This window comes from Galleria mellonella, unplaced genomic scaffold (assembly GCF_026898425.1).
Source record: "Galleria mellonella isolate WM207_F2 unplaced genomic scaffold, CSIRO_AGI_GalMel_v1 utg537, whole genome shotgun sequence".
Taxonomy (NCBI): Eukaryota; Metazoa; Arthropoda; class Insecta; order Lepidoptera; family Pyralidae; genus Galleria; species Galleria mellonella.
Genome location: NW_026442112.1, coordinates 3,734,871 through 3,757,691, shown reverse-complemented (window position 1 = coordinate 3,757,691; position 22,821 = coordinate 3,734,871). Strand labels below are relative to the sequence as shown.

The 22,821-nt window shown below is 34.5% G+C and overlaps 1 protein-coding gene across 1 annotated transcript in view; it reads right to left on the bottom strand.

Moving 5' to 3' along the window:
- The window catches only part of LOC113519268 (CUGBP Elav-like family member 3-B), a 981,529-nt gene that overhangs the window by 782,609 nt on the left and 176,099 nt on the right, over positions 1-22,821 (bottom strand). The gene's annotated exons all lie outside the window — the stretch shown is intronic.

Here is a 22,821-nt window from a genome sequence, read left to right as displayed (position 1 = left end):
CATGCATATATATAATATTAATATACTCACAAAAATATGTTCATGAAAATTTTATTTTTATTTTTTTTATTTAATAATATGAATAATTTAACGAATATAATTGAACTTTGTGTCGAATCGACACTAAATTGCGACTAAGATGTATAGAAGAGAATGCTAAATATACTAGCCCATGGTAGACACATATCCGTCTCTGATACATACAAAATATTAAATTTATAACATAAAATTTGCAAAAGATACTTTCTTAATTATACAATACTATCATACCTACTTGTACAACAATTAGTCCATAATCTTAAGGTTGTCTTGAAAAGATTGCTCTCAGCAATAAGACCGCCTTACTGTACTTATACAATTGTATCGTTGTGTTTGTAAATTCTCTTGCTTATTTCCTATATTGTATAATGCAAATAAAGTATATTCATTCATTCATACATAAATTAAAATAAAAAAAAACCATTAATAATTGTTTAAAATAAATAGAGACGTAGATAATCCGGCATCTCGTTACACTGCGGTGTGAATCAGTTGTACAGAGTATGTCGTATAACGCTAAGTATACATAACGGAAGATTTATTGCCGTCTACCCTTGTGGGCAGCCCGTGGTAGACACGTCTCAGACTCTGATGTATACGAGACGTTAGAATTTATGCGACGTTTATTGGTGGAATTAAAATTGTAGCGTCTGCTTGTAAATCTGGATTTGCGAAATACATGAGTAACAAAACGGAAGATGTCTGCTTCGTTTAAGTAACAAAATAAAGGTTTCAGCTTCTCTATTTGATTTCGTTGTTGGTTTTCTTAGATATTTTACACAACTGTAACTGTACATTTGGCCGTGTGGTTCCAGCATAGAATTGGCCAGCCCTTCATTTCCCGTAGGTGTCGTAAGAGGCGACTAAGAAAAGGCTAGGGATGGGCAGCAGCGTCCTTCTTAAAACGTCTCCAAAGCGATTGCCAATTCGCCTGCCAAGCGTGGCAACTACTAGCAAACCCCGCCTAAGAAGGCTTATATTCAGTGGTGGATAGTTAAAGGCTGATACGACGGTGACGGAACCCAAAAAAAATTTTGTAAATACTATTAAATAGTTCTCGAGGTCTGTCACTATATTTTTTCTAATGTAGTGTACTCGTACATTAACATGTAGCCAACTTGTACCAAATTAAGTTATTACTTATTTATATTGTGAAGCTTACTACCTCACAATGCAAAGCACCGTAACTTAGAATAGAAAATTTGCGCTAATAAAACTCGTAGGTGCATTTGGATATATAGTCCGGCTTGAATGGCGAGTTACACGCGACAGGGGTATAAAACAATGGGCCGCATGTGGAGTTGACATGCAGCTTCCCATACCCGGATAGATGGCCAGTTCTGCTTCCGTTTCGCCTACATTCACTTAGTTTTTGCAAAATGGAACGCTACTAGCTCATGTGAACTAAGATGACATTTGATCTAGTTTTTTTGTTTTATGCAATACAAAATCAATTTGTTTCTTTCCTGTATGAGAGTAGCGTGTGTAGAGGTTTTAGAGAGTTTATGTACTGCACTGCTGTAGAGAAGCGGTTTTGAAACTGCAGTTTGATTTTTGATGAAGTTTTAAGAGAGACTCTGCTGCCTCTCTTAAAACGCAATGACGACCCCTCACTAGAAGGAGTGACTTGAAATACGTTGCAGAGGGTCAGTGGATGTAGGTGGCTCAGGACCATTCTTTATGGCAGTCTATGGGGGAGGCTTATGTCCAGCAGTGGACAGATAATGGCTGAAATGATGATATATATGTATCTATTTGGCAAAGAGATATTTGCAGACTTCGTTAACTTTACTTATTTATTTTCTACCGGCTGTTTTTGCCGGTAATCTAGTCTGCGTGATAAATTTAGTCCACGTAATCCAGACATATTAAATGACCTGAATAAGAAGTAGCACAATGTCTTTTTTGTTTTACATACTACAATATGGGGGGAAAGGGATTGTTAGTAATGGAGACTGAGAATCCCATTGCTAGTAATATACCCAACCAGGTCGACCTCTTCGCGGTTCTCCCTGGAAACTATCATGGTTAATTCCTGATGAATTCATCATAATGGGCCAACTGGCCTGTTTTCGTTCTCATCTACCACCCTTCACTGGTGCTCCGCCAGCGTATCCCGTTAGCACAGGCGGGGTTACCATACCATTTTCATTCATCAACAAAAAAAACTACAATATTTGCAAAATTTCACGACAATTGGTTGAGCCAAGTACCGAGAGGTAATAAATAGTAGCACGCAATATTATATGCTTAAGCATGTCTAAATATCATTATTATATTAAGTTCAATTAATCGTAACTTATTTCTAAAGAGCAGGTTTATTACACTCTATGATCTAGTAAAAAATATAACAAGGGTAATACGTAAGGGTATACGTGATTATCTCTCTTCCGTTCGGCGCTTGATCAAGCAAGCGTGATTCTGCGATTACATTTCAGTTATTCGGTAAACTCATCATCGTTATCATCATATCAGCCTTTAACTGTCTACTGCTGAACATAAGCCTCTTTCTGGGAGTGGGGGGAGGAGGTTGCCAGTAGTTGCTACGTTTGGCAGGCGGATTGACAAGCGCAGTCAGGCTTTAGAGATGTTTTGAGAGGAACGCTTCTGCCTATTCTTCATCCTTCCTTAGTCGCCTCTTACGACACACACTGGAAAGGAAGGGGTGGCCTATTCTATGCCGGGACAACACTGGAAATTCAATAAATTATAAAGATATGCATTTTCATATTGTTTAACCAGAATACTTATCAGTGTGTTACAAGAAATAAATCAGAAGGTGAATTCAGTAATTCTCAGTTTTCGTTTACCAAACCCATCAAAGTCACGTGTGCCTACAAACAAAGTTTATTTGCTTGGACAATATCAATAAAACATAAATTTACTAATTATAAAATAAGCTATTCACACCAACTTTTATCCCAAACGCTATCAAACAGTGATAAAGAAATAAGCATAGATAATAAACGTATGAAGAATATGAAAGTTCTTTATAGAAAGGAGACGTTAAGCAAAGTAACTCGTAGGCCATAATCGCAAATGGCTCTGTATTGCTCGCTTAGCGGTACGTAGTTTCTTTTAACGATTATTGCTCACTATAGCTATCGGCAAAGAACTCGAGTAAAACGAACTTAATAAATATTAACACAACCGCGTGTTAATGCTGACTGTTATTAACAATTTGCTGTTACTATCTCTTTGGACACACTGCAGACTGTGCGGTGAGAAATCGAAATCCATGGAACACTTGATGTGCAATTGTGATTCGTTTGTATGTATGAATTTAGTACCATGTACCAGTACCATGGACATAACAGAGTATACTCTTTCGCCCATGATATGCCCCATGCGTTGCCATTCCTGAGGACTCAGATGTTATTCCTCTGTACCCTGTAAATTCACGCCATATCCCACCATTCAAACCGAAACACAGCCATGCAAACACAATTGCTTCACGGTAGAAACACGAATGCGACAGAGGTATCCAAGCAATCGACTTTTGTACAAAGTCTCCCTCTTCTTTTATCATTACAATTTAGAAAATATTTTGGTAAATTATCGTGATTATCATTAGCCATGTCGATAACGACATAGAATAGGCCCTTCCTTTCCCATGAGTGTCGTACATAAGCAATATTTTATTAACAAATTATAGTCAATATATATAAATGAGGTACACGACTGCGGTATTCTACACGAACAACTTCAACACTGAGAGTTAATGATGTATAAACTAAGGGACATTAATTTTAACTGTTCACGTGGAAATCGTATCGGGGTTGTTGTGTTTAATGAATCCCAATATCCGTATAGTTGCGGTGTAATGACAGTTTTTGTTTTCATCATAAACTTGGATCATCCTGTATTTTATGTTTTTTTTTTTATATGAGACTAGCTTTTGCTCGCTATTTCAGATGTAGGAAGACCAACGAAATAGTGATATCAAAATAATATATCTAATATATAAAATTCTCGTGTCGCGGTGTTTGTTACCAAACTCCTCTGAAACGGCTTTACCGATTTTTATGAAATTTTGTATCCATATAGGGTAGGTCTAAGAATCGGCCAACATCTATTTTTCATGCTGCCCTATAAAATCACTGCCATATCCCATCCTTCAATCGAAACACAGCCGTGCAAACACAACTGCTTTACGGTTGAAACACGAATGGGAATAGGACAGAGGTGCCCAAGCAAACGACTTTTGTACAAAGTCTGGTACATTTTCTATTTACTAATCTAATTCCCACCATTTTGAAGGCGATTCAAAAATAGTCTTTCCATTTAAAAGTTTACGTCCTGTAATATAAATTAAAGTTGAAAATTCACCGTCGTCCACTTAAGCTTCGTAGCTGACTTTCTATGTGTTACTGCTATAAACTGACCTTTTAAACAAAGTGCATTAGCACTACGCTGCGACAGTTTCCAGAAGATACAGAGATATAGTATATTATTGTATATATTTTCAGAGTATAGACTGTTTCGCTTCTATCTCCTTTTTACTATTTATTTAACGTATCTTCCATCTCTATCGCAGTTGCTCACGAAAATTGGATGTATTAGGATTTATTGAGGAGTCTCGCGTCGTCGCGTCGTCAGGAAAATATGTTATTGTTGCAACGGTAATACTAAGAAGCAAGCGATGTGCAAGATGCATTGAGATAGGAAAATGTATTGGAATGATTTAAAAACAAAGATTTCTTTAATATATTTGCTAATATGATAGTATGTTTGTACATTTATTTTTTACCACCCCACCAGTATCATCTAATACTATTTGAAATAAAGACAGATATAAGCATTTTTTTCGAGGATCAAAATATACAAAATATACCAGAAGGAGACTTTGTACAAAAGTCGATTGCTTGGGTACCTCTGTTCTATTCGTGTCTACCGTGAATCAGTTGTGTTTGTATGGCTGTGTTTCGGTTTGAAGGGTGGAATATGGCGTGAATATACAGGGTACAGAGGAATAACACCTGAGTCCTCAGGAATGGCAACGCATGGGGGGTATTATGGGCGAATCAGTATACTCTGTTGTGTCCATGGTACTGCTCATGTCTATATGCGACGGTTACTTTCCATCAGGTGAGCCGTCAGCTTGTTTGGTTTTGTTGAAACACAGCTATGCAAACACAACTGCTTCACGGTAGAAATACGAATGGGACAGAGGTATCCAAGCAATCGGCTTTTGTACAAAGTCTCCCTCTGAACTTCCTGTCGATGGAGAGCTGTACGATAGCAAATAGGATATTTTATATACTGATTCGCGCGAGTAAAGCCGCAGGATACAGCTAGTGAATAACAAGGCAATGCGAATATAAGAATACACCAAAACATATCACCGAAGTCTCGTAAAGTGTATCGAATATTTTGACATCTGATACCTAGCACAAGTATGATGAGTCCCTGATTAAACTACGTAGACCTATAAACTTTTATGTGGACGATTGCGGACTATTGTCCAGTTTTATTGCCCACTCGGCCTTATCTTGCTCCGGCATGCATGCTTCGGATCTGTGATTTGATTGTGATGTGGATATAAAAGCTTAACGGTCGTTTTAGGTTTCATATTAGAATATTCTTATATTATTAGAAATAGTCTAGTAGTTTATTTGTTTTGACGACCTTGATACTGTATTGGTTTGTAGTGTACATCGTGTTTTTTTGATGGATGAAAATGGAACGGTAACCCCGCCCGCGCTAACGTAATACGCTGGCGGAGCACCAGTGAAGGGTGATCGATGAGAATGAAAACAGGCCAGTTAGCCCATCATGATGAATTCGTCAGGAATTAACCATGATAGTTTCTAGTGGGGACCGCGAGGAGGTGGACCTGGTTAGGTATATTGCTAGCAATGGGATTCTGTCTCCATTATTAACAATTCCTTCCCCCCCCCCCTTGTACACCGTGTTGTCTGTCCGTAGGTATCAGGCATGTTTTAGATACTTCATGTCATTCCCTTATTAAATTTTTCCTCCTAGGAACATGCACGGTCTTCATCATCATGTCGGCCTTTGACTGTCCACTGATGAAAACAAGCCTCAATTTTGCCAATAGTTGCTACGATTGGCAGGCCGATTGGCAACCACGATTAGGCTTTGGAGCCTCTTACGACACCCATGGGAAAGCAAGGGGTGGCCTATTCTATATATATATATATATATATATATATATATATATACATATGTATGTTTATACTTAAAAGACATAACCTACATTTCAGTAGTCGGATAAAACAGCTATATTAAAATTTCATAAAGTTCTCCATTAGCGTCAGATTAATAAAACGTAAACGGATAAAGTTAACTGAATCGAAGTGAGCCGCTACTCTATCTATTACCAACTATCTAGTTCGCAACTAAATCCGCACGGATATCGGGTTTGATTCCCGTTTAAAGTCGAATAGGCCGGAAATCGGTCGCTTTGGAACATTTACGTTCAAATTGTAGGTAGGGATCCACTGATAGTCAATCAAACTAGATGTGTCCTATATTTTAATTCGATTATATTTCTACTAGAATATATATTATAATGATTTATTGACCAATAAAATGTGGTACAAAGTTGAATTATATACTAAAGGCATTTTTTACCAGTCAAGTCACCAATATTCATATGTAATGTATATATTTTTGTTTCCTTTGTAAAGTACTTTTATATTTTTATAAAAACAAATAATATTCCTCAATATCGACTAATTTATATTATAATAATATATACTTTTTACACTTCCATTTCAAAATATGTAAATTGCAAAAAACAAAATAATGTAATAGTTTGGAACTATGGCTTGTGACAATTTTGCGCAATTTTGTTACTAAACATATTTTGTAACCAAATCGACATGTAGGTTTCTTTTTTATACCACTGAGGTGGCAAACAAGCAAACGGCCCATCTGATAGTAAGTGGTTACCGTGGCCTATGAACACCTGCAATACCAGAGGTATTACGCGTGCCTTGCCGACCCTGAAGAAACCTCTTTACCCCCATTTTGAAGAACCCCATGCTGTAGTCTCTTAGGAAAACCTCGGCAGGGAGCTCATTCCACAACCTGAGTGTTCGTGGGGGAAACATCTCTGAAACCGCGCAGTACACGACCATTGAGGCTGTAGGACATTATAGAAAAGTGTCTCATTTATGTGGGAAAAAATACCAATATACTAATGAATATAAAGAATCATAATATCAGCTTTTAACTGCTTACTGCTGAACATAAGCTTCCCCCTAGGAGACTTTTGCCAGTAGTTGTCACGCTTGGCAGGCGAATTGGCAACCGCAGTTAGGCTTTGGAGATGTTTTATGAGGTACACTGCTGGCCGTCCCTCGTCCTACCTTAGTCGACTTACTCTTACAACACCCATGGGAAATGAAGTGGTGGCCTATTCTATGTCAAAACCACACAACGAATGTAAAAATACTAGTATTATAAAGCTAATTAACACGTGTAATTGTTTATCCGCAACAATTTTTAATTTTTCACCGCATAATTACATTTCTGTTTTCCCAAAGGTTGACTGGGAGAGAATGCTATATGGTATTAAGTCCGTCTTTTGTACCAGACATTTTTTTGTTATGTGGTCAATAAAGGATAAATAAATAAAGAATTATATATTCATAATGTCAATTACCAATTTACCAGAGGGAGACTTTGTACAAAAGTCGATTGCTTGGGTACCTCTGTCCCATTCGTGTTTCAACCGTAAAGCAGTTGTTTGCGTGGCTGCGTTTCGGTTCGAAGGGTGGGATATGGCGTGAATTTACTGGGTACAGAGGAATAACACCTGAGTCCTCAGGAATAGCAACGCGACGGTTACCACTTTCCATCAGTTGGGCCGTCAGCTTGTTTGCCAATCTAAGTTGTATAAAAAAAATTAAGAATGATATATTCGTAGTGCCAATTTTATTCGCAATTATGTACTTAGTACAACACTCGTATTAATACATTGTCTTTAAATACCGTTATAATTTCCGTGAGTATACTAAGGATATATAGACTAAGGAAATTTAATGGTCGAGGGAAGGCCGGCAGCGTCCCTCCAAAACATCACGAAATCAGAATTGCTGGTGCCAACCTGCCTGCTAAGTGTAATAATTACTGACAAGACTACCTTCCCCCCCTCACTATGTTCAGCAGTGGACAGTTAACGACTGATATGGTGATAATGACTATGAGGTTAAAAAAATGTATCTTTTTAATAATTTTACACGCTGAATAAATAAATAAATTACATAAAAGCAAAACATGGTTGTACAATTTTAATATGCACTTAAACACGATGCTCTATAATATTATTATGAAACTACATCTGTATATAAAACTCTATCAAAAAAAAAAGTGTTATCCTAAACTGTGTACTAAACTGTCGTATTATTACTTAACTAGTGACAACTTACGACTATTTGACATTTGAACGAACGACACAAAGAAGAAGAAGAATCGAAACGTTTTTCCCAACAAATTTTACATACGTACGTTTTAATAACATTTCGGGCTCAACTTATAAAGTTATATTTGCAAACTTATTATATATATTCACGTCATTCAACAAATGCACAAAGGCCCCTTGATCGGGCGACGGAAAATAGCGGCGTTTCGCAATTTCCGCGATCGTCCGGCCATTTCCATCGGCCGCACATCCGCGGCGGTCCTCGCGAACGGAAATAACGCGCTTAATAGATTCGCCTCCGCTCACAAGCACACTGACAACGGGATAATCTATTTACTGGACTGTTTGTACTTTATTCCACATATAAAGCCGGCTTACCCGCTGACAAACTCTAATAGTTTATTAAAAAATACTTTTACCTGCATTTAGAAGTCTTAAAGACACGGTATAAAAAATATAAATAAATGTAATTGATAATTTTAATTATAATTGAAGATAGTTACTTCAAATTTTCACTGTGATTTCGTGTGTTAAATTTCACAGCCTCGCGAATGGAAATAACGCGCTGAATAGATTCGCCTCCACTCACAAGTACACTGACAATGGAATAATCTATTTACCGGACTGTTTGTTCTTTATTCCACATATAAAGCCGGCTTACCCGCTGACAAACTCTAATAGTTTATTGAAAAATACTTATACCTGCATTTAGGAGTCTTAAAGACACGGTACAAAAAAATATAAATCAGTGTAATTGATAACTTTCTATTAATTATAATTAAAAGTAGTTATTTCAAATTTATACTGTGATTTCGTGTGTTAAATTTCACAGCCTCGCGAATGGAAATAACGCGCTTAATAGATTCGCCTCCGCTCACAAGCACACTGACAACGCAATAATCTATTTACTGAACTATTTGTACTTTATTCTACATATAAAGCTGGTTTACCCGCTGACAAACTCGAATGGTTTATTGAAAAATACTTTTACCTTCATTTAGGAATCTTATTAACACGGTACAATAAATATAAATAAGTGCATTAGGTAATTTTAATTCATATTGAAAGAAGTTATTTCACATATTCATTGTGATATCGTCTGTTAAATTTCACAGCCTTGGTGATTTTTACACGTATAAACATTTGCTACAGTGTACTATTGAAAGTGAAATATAATTTTTATTATTAGTGCGCTATGATATATTTTCATATAAACAAAAACTACTCGACGGATTTCAACGAAACGTGATACAATTATTGTTCATACTCCTGGGCAGGTTATAGTATACTTTTCATCACGCTACGATCAATAGGAGCAGAGCAGTGAAGGGGAATGTGTCTGTTACATCAAAACCACTGAACCGTGAGGAAGGACATAGGCTACTTACTTTACGATAAACGACGGAAACGCGGACGAAGTCGCTGGCAACAGCTAGTTAAAAATAAAATTCGTCTACCCAAAAGTTAGCTGTAAGATTGCTCATTAGTAAAATTGCTTTTTGTATTTTATTCTTAATCAGTACCAATAAACACAATATTTTTTATTAGAGAATGTGAAATGTTAAATAATTATTATTCTATGCTACAGCGCCACAAGCAGAATATAATACTCTGTAATAAAACCACAGAATACATTAGTGCGTATGCCAGAACTGTCCAGCTAGTTCAATTGACTATGCTGACAACAAGGTAACCCATTTACCTCGCTGTTAGTATGACACACATTTCAAATGCCCACTCACAGTAATGCTAAGTAATTATGTTGTTTTCAGACTGTAACATCTATTAATACATAAGCAAATATCTTCAAGTTATTTTCCAAAATTAGTTACAAAAACAAAGACTGTAGATTAAGCAGTCAATTTAATAATAATAATGATTGTGTCCCACAAAAAAAAATAGAACCGACTTCATTTGTAACCGAACTAGTTAGGTTAGGTTTAAAGCTTAAACTACTTAATATTGATAAAATTTCTATTGTACCAATCTGTAATACCCTTTCAGATAAAAAAAGAATTTTCCAAATCTAGTCTCTAGGTCTAGAACTGACAGAGTTATGATTTAATTAATTATAAAAAAAATCAATCTTATTGAGAGCCTTCTTCTTTTTGAAGTCGATGCATAAATAAAGATTAAAAATATAAAATAAAAATATTATCGAAATTTTCTCTTTGAAGTTACGATAAAATCATATTTAACAGTTCATAAAGCATCTATATTGAAAGGCTTCAAAATAATAAAAAAATCGAGTTATTAAATAACTTTCTTTTTAAAGTATTGATGTAAAAAGGCTAAATGTTAGAAAAATGCCACGGTGTGAATGGTCCTGAAGAGCCGGATACATTTCATTTAATTTTAATACACTGATTGATAATTTTATAGTTAATTCAAATTACTTCTCTAATAATTCAAATCGCAAATCATAGCTCCTATAGTGTACAATTTTTAATAACATGTTTAATATACAAATAATATAAAAAAAATCAACTTTACAGTCATTAAAAATTTTGTTATATATATATATATATATATATATATATATATATATATATATATATATATATATATATATATATATATATATATATATATATATATATATATATATATATACACAGCGTTTCGCCTCGCAAACGGCAAAACACAGTAAGTTCGTTTATTTCCCCTTATATATGCATATAGACAATTATTCTTCATATAATATAACCAAAATTCCGTTGTTAAAGTAACAAAAATATACCAGAACACCAACGAGATTAATCGATTAATTAATCGAACACCACTTACTCCGAAAACATGGCGGCGTGTACACTTACTCCGAAAACATGGCGGCGTGTACTCACCTGGAACAAAAAACGGTACAAATTAAAATTGCACTCGATCACCAATCAGTTAATGGGGGCACGCATTACGACACTGTTACGATGATTTATGTAGCCGCGTCGTGCTGCAGTGGGTGGTCCATTTACGAATTTCATAAAAAAACAGTTGCATGTTTTGTATATGTTTACTATGAGTACATGCAACGATGTAAAATGTATATTAAAATAAGTTACCTTTACTATTATTATTAATCCGAAAGTCAGTTTGTTTGTTTGTCTGTTTTTAGCATCTTAATCATAATTTTAATCTATTTTGTTTCTTCTCCATTTATTTATTTAGGTTTACCAATAATTATTTTTACAAAACAATGTCAATATATTAGTAATATTTATTTATAAATTTATTTATTAAATATATTATATGTATGTTTATATTAGTTTAACTATATGTTTATGAGATGTATATAAATATATTACTATATTAGGTAATAGTACCTAGTACTTTTTATATTTCCTCAAATCAATAATGCACCGCCTACTCATTTCTCTGTTTGTCGAATGGTTGACTGGTAGAGAACACCGTCCAGTGTTAAGTGTTAAGTCCGCCATATGTTACATAGTTTCACTGTGCATTAAAGTTTAAATAAATATGGTTGACATGAAGATGACAATTTTTAATAAAATGTAAATGAAATACCGACGAGAAATGATGAATGCGAGCGTGTTCGTGACGGAGCAAACGTACACCATGACCCAATTACAAAGCGAGCTTTGATGACACTCACTATTGATAAATGAATTGCATTGTCAGAAAATGTTTCTTTTTTTATATACATTCATACTGTGTGTGAATTAATAATAATTATATATATATTTATATATATATATATATGTATGTATATATAAAATTAAATGAGAATAAAATATGTACACAAAAAGAAGTGCATTAAGGTTTCTTAAGGGTCGGCAATGGGCGCGTGACATCTCTAATGTTACAAGCGTCCATGGGCTATAATGACCATATGTTTGTTTGCCACTACAGTAGTATAAAAAAAAGTGAAGAAAATATCAAATACAAGGATCAGTGAGTAAAAATTTATATCAATCAAAAATTCTAATTTAGTATAATAACCACAAAAAATCGAATGAAATCGAATTGAGAACTTATCCTTAAAGTTGAGGAATAAAATAAAATAATAATAAAATACTAATTTGGATGTTTATGTAGTTTTAAGTGGTTACAACATTTCAATATTTATTTATTAATTTATTCATCCACTGGGTGAGCCTTACAGTCTTCCAATACACTCTCCCAGGAAAGCATGAGTACAACAACGTACAAAAAGGAATATTACACAAAAATATGAAACAAAAAATAATACAAAAATACTCAACTGAAACAAAAAACGTCTGAACACAAATACTCTGTGGTCACTCGACGAAACTCCAGCAAGTTGGAGGCAAATACATCCAATTGCGGATACTGGCTTAAAATATCATTGAGTAGTTTCAATGCAAGAGATAGGGAAGCCTGCTTAGCGAACTCTGTTCTTCGTAATGGAACATCGAACATATGTTACATACGCAAATAAGTAGGTATATGTTCTAGATACGTAACGTTGAAAATTAGTTCAAAGTGATTCTAATAGAAGTGTAAATACCGCGAGCGTAAGAAACTTTCCAACTAAGACGTTCAGTTGAAAGTAGATCAATTTGGTGTATTTAAGTATTAATTTTGGTGAATTAACACGATCAAAACTTCATAGCTGCTTAAAAAGTTAAATTATAATTAATGAGTCGACTAGGAAGATTTAATGACAGCAGCGTCTCTCTTAAAACATCACCAAAACCCAACTGTGGTTGAGAATCCACCTGCTAAGCGTGGCAACTACTGGCAAAACCCCTTAAAGACAAGGCTATGATGATGAATAATCAAACTGTTTATAAATACTCCTTTCCATCCAAAGGTTGCCTGGAAGAGATCACTCTTAGCGATAAGGTCGTCCATTGTTTTCTCATTGTGATTATTTCTTGTAATTGTTTATATCTAGTATAAGTTTACTATTGTAATCTTTTGGAGGAAACAATAATTTTTTATTTTATACAACTTAGAATGGCAAACAACCTGACAGCCCACCTGATGGAAAGTGGTAACCGTCGCCTATAGACATGAGCATTACCATGGACATAACAGAGTATACTGTTTCGCTTATAATACCCCCATGCGTTGCCATTCCTTAGGACTCAGGTGTTATTTCTCTGTACCCAGTAAATTCACGCCATATCCCACCCTGCAAACACAGCTGCTTCACGGTTGAAACACGAATGGGACAGAGATACTCAAGCAATCGACTTTTGTACAAAGTCTCCCTCTGGTACCTATCTATCTATTAATCGTGAAATAATATTTCTGCTATTTTTAGAACAAGAGATTTTTCCAAATTGATCGAACATGCTCACAATACCTATCAAGTCAGGTAACCATTCACTGCAGCACAGTAAACAAACGAATAGAAACTTTAAAGAACAAATTATTTTTCACTGTCTTATACCGGAATCTAAAACCAACACATATTCCTAACACTGTTTGCAGGCAACGAAACATTTGTGAAGCAAACTTGTTAATATCCGGACAATGTGTTAATTTAACCGAAAAAGCCGCGAAACAATATGTTTGAATGAGGAATAGCATGCAACCGATGATTGCTCCAAATTACGTTTTGAGGAATGAAATTGCATTAGTTAATGCACTGGCTGCTATAAAAGGAGAAACACAGCGCTAAATAGTAATTCCTGGAAGCGACACGAGCGTAAGATGTGTTATTGACCTCAAAGATTCACAATGATTGTGATTAATGTGATATTTTTGAAATGTTGCAACAAAATATATTAGAGGCGAATTTTTTTAATTAAGTACCCTTAACCGGCGAGCGTGTATGAAAAGATTGATGAATGTGGAAAAAGCGAAAGAGTTTTGTTTGAATCGAAGCGTTCCATTGTTTCTGCCTACCCTAATAGGAGACAGGCGTGACAGATATGTATGTATGTATGTATGTATTATTATAAAAATATGTGTACTCTACAAAAATATTACATAGTTGTTTTTTTTTTATTATAAAAGCGTAATGTGTTCAAAGATCCACCAAGATGCGACAGTCAAGATTAGGTACTAGCTGTATCTGGCGGGTTCACCTGCGTGAATCAATATATAAAGTATCCTATATGCTAAGTTAGGGTATAACTTAGCCATAACTAAATTTCATTTAAATCTGTTCAGTAGTTTTTGTATGAAAGAGTTACAAACATCAATCTATTCTTCATTTATTATATGGCTGTTTCGACGCTAAAGAAACGGCTGTTCACGTAATCCTGGAATGTGAAGCTGCTGCATCAACATTTAGAAATCCTCGGAACGGTGAGGTCGCTCTGTGAGGCCTGTGAAGATCCCAGAAAGATTCTGTGCTTCTGGGCGGAGCTAGGTTGGCTGTACTACCCACGTCTCATACGCACAACGGCCCAAATGAGAGGCTAAGTGCGGAAAATAGAGTCCTATTTACATTACATTACAAGTAAATAGGATTCTTTTGTCAATCCCATTAATTATTACAGTCATTACTGAGTCTTTTTTTATTTGTTTACAAAATCCCACTGTCACTTCCAGTTCACCATATATATTGAATTTGGCCACATTAGTTGGCTTGCAACGGAATAATGTTCAGTTGGCGTCGAAAATTTTCGGATTTCGTGTAATTGTGATTTAGTGTTGTGGATTTGATACGCGATAAACTTATCGGGCCGAACAGCCGAGGCTTTGAAAGCCGACCGGCCATTCGCATAGCGAAATGTATGCAGAATTTCGGTAATTTGCTTGGTGAACACCTGATTTTGTAACAATGTATTCTAATTTTGGTTTGTAATCCATAAAGATTTACATAAATGTAATTGTTGGGGAAATGTTTAAATAATATTCTATAATAATCCGTCTAACTGGCGATGTAATAGTAGGGTAGAAGTATTTCCTTGTATGAAGAGATCCTTGTCCATCTTAGAGAAGTAAATTGTTGGGAAAGTAGTTAGAAATGAAATGTTTATTATATAATATGTAAGGGCGAAAGGGTAGGGTTTTTTTATTCAACTTAGAATGGAAAACAAGCTGATGGCCCACCTGATGGAAAGTGGTAACCGTCGCCTATAAACATGAGCAGAACCATGGACATAACAAAGTATACTGTTTCGTCCATGATACCCCCCATTCGTTGCCATTCCTAAGGACTCAGGTGTTATTCCTCTGTACCCTGTAAATTCACGCCATATCCCACCCTTCAAACCGAAACACAGCCATGCAAACACAACTGCTTCACGGTAGAAACACGAATGGGACAGAGGCACCCAAGCAATCGACTTTTGTACAAAGTCTTCCTCTGGTAAAGGGTACTAGGTTACAAACTCTTTAAATCGCAATTTATTATAGTTCTAATGCAGGGTTCAGTATTAACTATAAGAAGAACACCCAAGAAACTAAACAATTACTCTTTTAAATAGATTTATACACAAGATAATGTTAAATTTCTGTTATGTCCATGGTACTGCTCATGTTTATAGGCGACGGTTACCACTTTCCATTAGGAGGGCCGTCAGCTTGTTTTCCATTCTAAGTTGCATAAAAAAAATTGTATGGGTACTGTGATTATAAATAGCAATGAATCCAATGTGAAATAAATAAGTAACAATTTAAATAAATCACAGCATGCTTTTTATCATTAAGCCCGTCTTTTGAATGAACTATGAATGAATGAAAACTCTTTATTGTTTCCTTCAAAGAATCATGCAGATTATAAAGGTGAACAATATTTATTTTTATTTATTTATTTATGGCAACAAACAGTCATTTACAAAGTAATTAACAACAATAAACATTACAATTTTAGAACAATAGGCCTAACTGTGCCAATAACAGTATTTTAAAAACATAGAGATATTATTTATGAAGTTCCATGGAAATACGCATGAAATTTAGCAACAAATCCAAGGTACCAATATATATAATTATCAAAGATAAAGAAAAAGAAAGAAGAAGCGCCGATTTAATTTCAACGTACAAATTTTTGAGTTAATTTACTTTTAAAAATAAAATATGTATGATCAATAAAGTAATTATAAAAAATATATGTATTAAAGAGAAGAAACTCTATGGTGTGATAAACCACTTGAGTAGTATGCAGTGTAAATATATATATATATATATATATATATATATATTATATATATATATATATATATATATATATATATACATATACATATATATATATATACATATATATATATATATAGATAAGAGGCCCAATCCACTCAATTCTCTCTGCTTACCACGCAAGGGCTTCGGGGCGAAGATATTTATTTATTTAACACTTTATTGCACCAACATTACACAACAATTGATTCAAGAAATGTTGTACAATTTTCGATAAATATAATGTAGTACAAAAGACGGCCTTATTGTTAAGCAATCTATTCCAGACAACCTTTGGGTAGAAAGTATTAAAGAATAAATAGGTAGGTAGCGCGTTAAAAAAATATGTAGATCTGATAAAACTGATTATATATTTTATATTACCATATTTCATTATAATTTTCTTTTCTTTTTTGTGTAATGTATTATAATTAAGACATTGTGACATTATATTAAATCAATTGTATGACTGTATTAATAATAGAACTATACAAATATATATTAAAAATAGATTTGCAAGCCATGTATGGTAAAATATGGAGTTGTATTTACCTAATTTGTACCATCTGTAAAACTTATATTGGAGCAAATAAATTATTACATACATATCTGTCACGCCTGTCTCCCATTAGAGTAGGCAGAAACAATGGAACGCCAAATTATTATTATTATCCTATTTAAATGTGTATATGTATTTAATAAAAATATATACATTTAAATATAAAATAATATAATATGATTCGTCATATTGTCACTTATTTCGATACAATTTTTCATTAATTAACGAAACAGCATCGCATGAAGGCTCCTAGTTATTACTGGGTCAGTCCATTCATCACGGCCGTGTTGAGTGCTACGTGCATATCATACTTTTTACTGTGTATTTAAGTAATTAATAGCTTTGAAGTTGTTTTCATATTCGTTATATTTAATTTTGTGTTGGCAATGATACAGTTTAATTAATACCTACTACCGTTTTTACCGTGAAGCAGTTGTGATTGCATGACTGTGTTTCGGTTTGAAGGGTGGGATATGGCAGTGAATTTACAGGGTACAGAGGAATAACACCCGAGTCCTCAGGAATGGCAACGCATGGGGGTATCATGGGCGAAACAATATACTCTGTTATGTCCATGGTACTGCTCATGTCTATAGGCGATGGCTACCACTTTCCATCAGGTGAGCCGTCAGCTTGTTTGCCATTCTAAGTTGCATAAAAAAATACCTGTCTATTATAATAAAAAATAGTGTAGACTGAAAAATTGTAACAAAGATTTTTCTTAGTAGATAAAATGCAATGTTAACAACGTTGGTACTATTGAATTATAATGGCGAGGTACTAATAAGGAGTAGAGTGAAAAACATTGTTCCTGTAGAAATGGAGGAGCTAATAAAATAAATATATATTTAATTTCATCTCCCAAAATAACAAATAATAATAATAAAGTTTATTCTCTTCACAATACCAGTTGTACATCTATTATATTCTAATACATTTATTTTTGGAGGTTACATAATTTAATGTATTGTGAAGAACTGGTGTCTGAAGTAGGATAAGCCTGTGTTGTAACACATCTGTATTCACCAGTACAGTACAGTAACAGATCTGTAGATCACCAGGTCCTCACCCTACGGTGTTGGCACTATTTTACAATTTGTTCTGGTTATGAATATAATAACAACATTAATAACATTAATATATATATATATATATATAGTTAAGGTTATACAACCGATATATCCTACACACACAAAACAAAACAATAAAACTTGCAGCTACATAGGTTACAATTGAATTTGAATTGAAAACAATTTTTATGAGAGTCTTTATTTATTTGCCATGTGATCACGGCATAGAATGGGCCACGTTTTTCATTGCCATGGATATCGTCAGAGGTGACTAAAGGAACTTAATGGTCGGGGATTGAGCAGCAGCGTCTCTCTTAAAACATCACCAAAAGCCAAACTGAGATTGCCAATCCGCCTGCCAAGATTGGCAACTACTGGCAAAACGCTCCTTACGGGGGAAGCTATGTTCAACAGTAGACGCTTAATGGCTGATACAACACCAGTGATATGGACTTTTGTAAAAAAGCACCTAGTTCAGTAAAATAAAAGATATATTTTTCATTGGGTACAATTTATTCGGCCATTTTTCGTTAATATCACAATAATTGTACTCACATAAGTGAACTAAGTAAAGTGCCATTATTTTCAGGCCCATGTAATTGTCATACAAATGGGGCCGGTTCATTTGTTACTGTAATTGCTCGCAGCTTAAGCGTTTAATAAAATAAATGTTAAATTTTAAAAGGCTTTTTTACGCAGCTGTAAGTTTCCATTACGCCATTGTGTTTGAGGTAAAAATTAAATTTCATTTTGATTTCTGTTATTGCGAATATTAATTTAATGGCCGCTTGACAATTATTGCTATTAATATTGGCTTGCAATTGTTAATTAAATACTTGTGATAAAACTAAAAAGTGCAATGAAATACCCTCATTTCACTGCACTTTTTAGTTTTTAACCGATGAACCAAAACTATATAGCCCTCAATGTCTGCAAGCTGAAGTGATGGTAGGCTGGTCATATCTGTTGAGTGAGAGACGATAGATGGCGGGAGAAAACTATTAGATTAGAGGCCACGAACTCTAAAACTCCCCTTGGAAACTACCTCCTTTCAAATGGACTGACGATCTCCGCTGATTTTAAAAATTCTATCTCCTAAAGAAACTTACGCTTAATATTGTTGTTATCCATCTTCTATTAGTCCAAGTACTAATTTAAAATATAAAATTTTTACCTACCTATTCATATACCAGAGGGATTCTTTGTACAAAAGTAGATTTTTTGTGTACCTTTGTCCCATTCGTGTTTCTACCATGAAGCAGTTGTGTTTGCATGGCTGTGTTTCGGTTTGAAGGGTGGGATATGGCGTGAATTTACAAGGTACAGAGGAATAACAACTGAGTCCTCAGGAATGGCAACGTATGAGGGGTATCATGGACGAAACAATATACTCTGTTATGTTTATGGTACTGCTCATGTCTATAGGCGACGGTTACCACTTTCCATCAGGTGGGCCGTCAGCTTGCCATTTTAAGTTGTATAAAAAAATCACGCTATGTCTTACTATTTGATTGAAATCAGCACAGTTAGCCAATAAAATCAAACTGCATCAAGATTATGTTTAAAAAAAAACAATCTCATAAAAACAGAGCTAAAAATTTAATGCAAGCGATGAACTATAAAATGTGAATAAAAAAATATTAGTTCATTTATATCTTACGACTCATGAACTGTTCAGAAACCCGCAGTTTTATTAGCTATCCATTTTAAAGCGTCTATTGTATCATAAACATTTCTTCCCCATCGGTTGTCCGGAAGAAAGGTTCTTGAGTGGCGACTCCATACGGGCAACTATAAGGACAACCCTCCACTAGATAGAGTGACGACCTCAAATGCATTGCAGGGAGTCAGTGAATGCAGGTGGTGCAAGATCGCTCTTTATGGCAATCTATGGGGGAGGCTTATGTCCAGCAGCGGACGAATAAAGGCTGGAATGATGATGATGATGATTGAGCTACTTGTGGGTTTTATTATATAAATGACGTTTAGAACAGACTTTAAGGTCCCGCTACTGATTTTTGCAGACTGTAGACTTTTTAATGAAATTTGATTTAAACAAATGATGGGCCTGCCCTCCATTAATCATAATGTAGGATTCATTGTCATCACTCACATAGGATTAACCTTTACAATTCACATAAAACAATAAATAAATTCTTACTTTTAAGATAATAAAAAGAGTTTTTATTATTATTTATAATATAATATAATAATTAAAAATAATACAGTATAAAACAAAAATAAAAAAAATGAAATTTAATAAACATTTAAGGTTTCTGCCAATCTGCTGCGTCATTCGCCACTTTAGTAAATGTAGCTACTTAGTTCATCTTTCCCTCAGGGGGTTTGTCAGTAGTTGCCACGTTTGGCAGGCAGGTTGGTAACCGCAGTCAGGCTTAGGTGATGTTTCAAGAGGGACACTGTTGCCCATTCGTCGACCATTAAATTAACTACTTATTTTTTTTTTTTTTTACAACACAGGGGGCAAACGAGCATGCGGCTCACCTGATGGTAAGTGACTACCGCCGCCCAATTGTTAGATTATACATATATTATAGACCCCATACGCGAATTGGTTATTATAAAACATGAAAATAGGAAAGCAGTAAAGTAACAAGGCATATTAACAAATAAATTGTGCAGCATCTGGCGCAGTTTTAATTGTTTCCACAAGATGTATCATGAAAACTGCACTTTCTGTTCGCTCGTAAATCAGAAAAATTTCAAAGTGCAATTTTTTGTGGCCATTTTTTATTAATGTTTTATAGGAATATACACTTTAAGCTAAATAATAATAATCTATATAAATAAAAGTCAATTGGTGAATGCATATAAGCACATCATTTCAGAATAACTGTCCCTATATTGATCATACTTTTTTATTGCAATTTCCAACCTGCCTACCAAGCGTAGCAACTATTGGTGAACCTCCTTTTTAGAGAGAGACCTATTTATTTATTTATTCATTAGTACAAATATGTGTACATGGCGGACTTAATGCTAAAAGCATTCTCTCCCAGTCAACCATAGGGAAGTGTCAGAATACTCGAATGCGGTACTACTAATTATTGATATACATACATACTAAAATTACATATATAAACGAATAAATATATATGAATAACAAATATACTTACATATATATGATATATACTATATTATACACCTATGTTCCTAACCTATCCTATATTCCTAAACCATGGACCTTAAAGCTTAAAATAATTTTATCAATGAAGACTAGTATAAAATTCTTATGTTTTGGTACCTCTGGCCTACTTGAGTTTCTGCTGGCAAGTAGCTGTTCTTTTATGGCTGTGTTTCATTATGAAGTGTATGACAGTAAAATAACAAAAGACGGAGGTATTGTTAATTAGAAATGGCAATGTATGAACGAAAAAGGCATAACAGTGTATTTTGTAATATCTAGCTGCTCAGGAATAGCAACGTATAGATGATACAAGCATCACAGTATGTTCTGGTATATCTATGATGCTGATCATGTCTATAAGCGACAGTTACCACTTTATACCAGGTTCGTCAGCTCGTTTGCCATTCTACGTTGTATAAAAGCATCTTGGTAACCCGAGAAGTGTACAAAATGCCACGAATGTTACAAAACAGTCCCAAACACATTTCCTCCCCATTCAGAGTTGGGTGTAAATACAAAATAGCCTATCATTCATCTATGCCTGCGAAACGGCCCCCGCCCTCAGTGGCAACTGTGAAGGATACGCCCAACTTCATTAACAATTTATATTCACTCAATAGCACCGTTCCTTTACTTTGTAGGGTTGTCAATTACCAAAAGTAAATTTGTTGGAGTAAATTGACACTAAAAGATAGGTACAGTTCACTTTTGAAATGGAAAATTAAGTTTTAATAAGGAAATTAAGTGGGAAGTTAATTTTTGGTGAGAAAGGAATAATTTATTGAATTATACTTAAAACTGGCTGCTTGCTTCGGTTTCGTACGGGTATCATAGTAAAAAAAATGTGACCAAACATTACCTCTCACTCACTTACTATATGGACATTTTTAAACCGATTTTTTTACTTTACCATAAGATTTTTTGAATACTTTCTTCCATACTACCAAATCTTCACAGCCGCTTAAAATTAAAGGTCCCGATTGGTCACGAAACTAGTCGAACTTCCTTGATCAAATTATAAGTAAACTGGTTGTTATTACATTAAAATATAAACACAAGCGGGAAGTAGCTGTTCTAATTTATTGGATGATCTTGTAACAATTTTTATTGAAAGTATGTCTTAAAGCATGCGGAAAAAGTTATGGCGTATAATTGATATATTCTTACTAATATTATAAATGTGAAAGTGAGTTTGTTTGTTTGTTACATTATAACGCTTTTTTCTATGGGTGATAATGGAATAGTAACCCCACCCGTGCTATCTTTATACACCGGCGAGACACCAGTGAAGGATGATAGGTGAGGATGAAGCAAGTCAGTTAGCCCATTGTGACGAATTCAACAAGAATTGTTCACGATAGTTTCCAGGGGTTCCCCCTACCAGTACCCACGTGGAGGTCGCAGGTAAAAGCTAAGTACATAATATATTAACTCTCTTATTCATAAAATTTGCAAAGGTCTTATAAACTTACTTGTTTAAACTAGTAAATACTAAAGTATTTACTACATCCCATAATATTTACCATAGTTTTTATATATGTATATATATTAGTTTAAC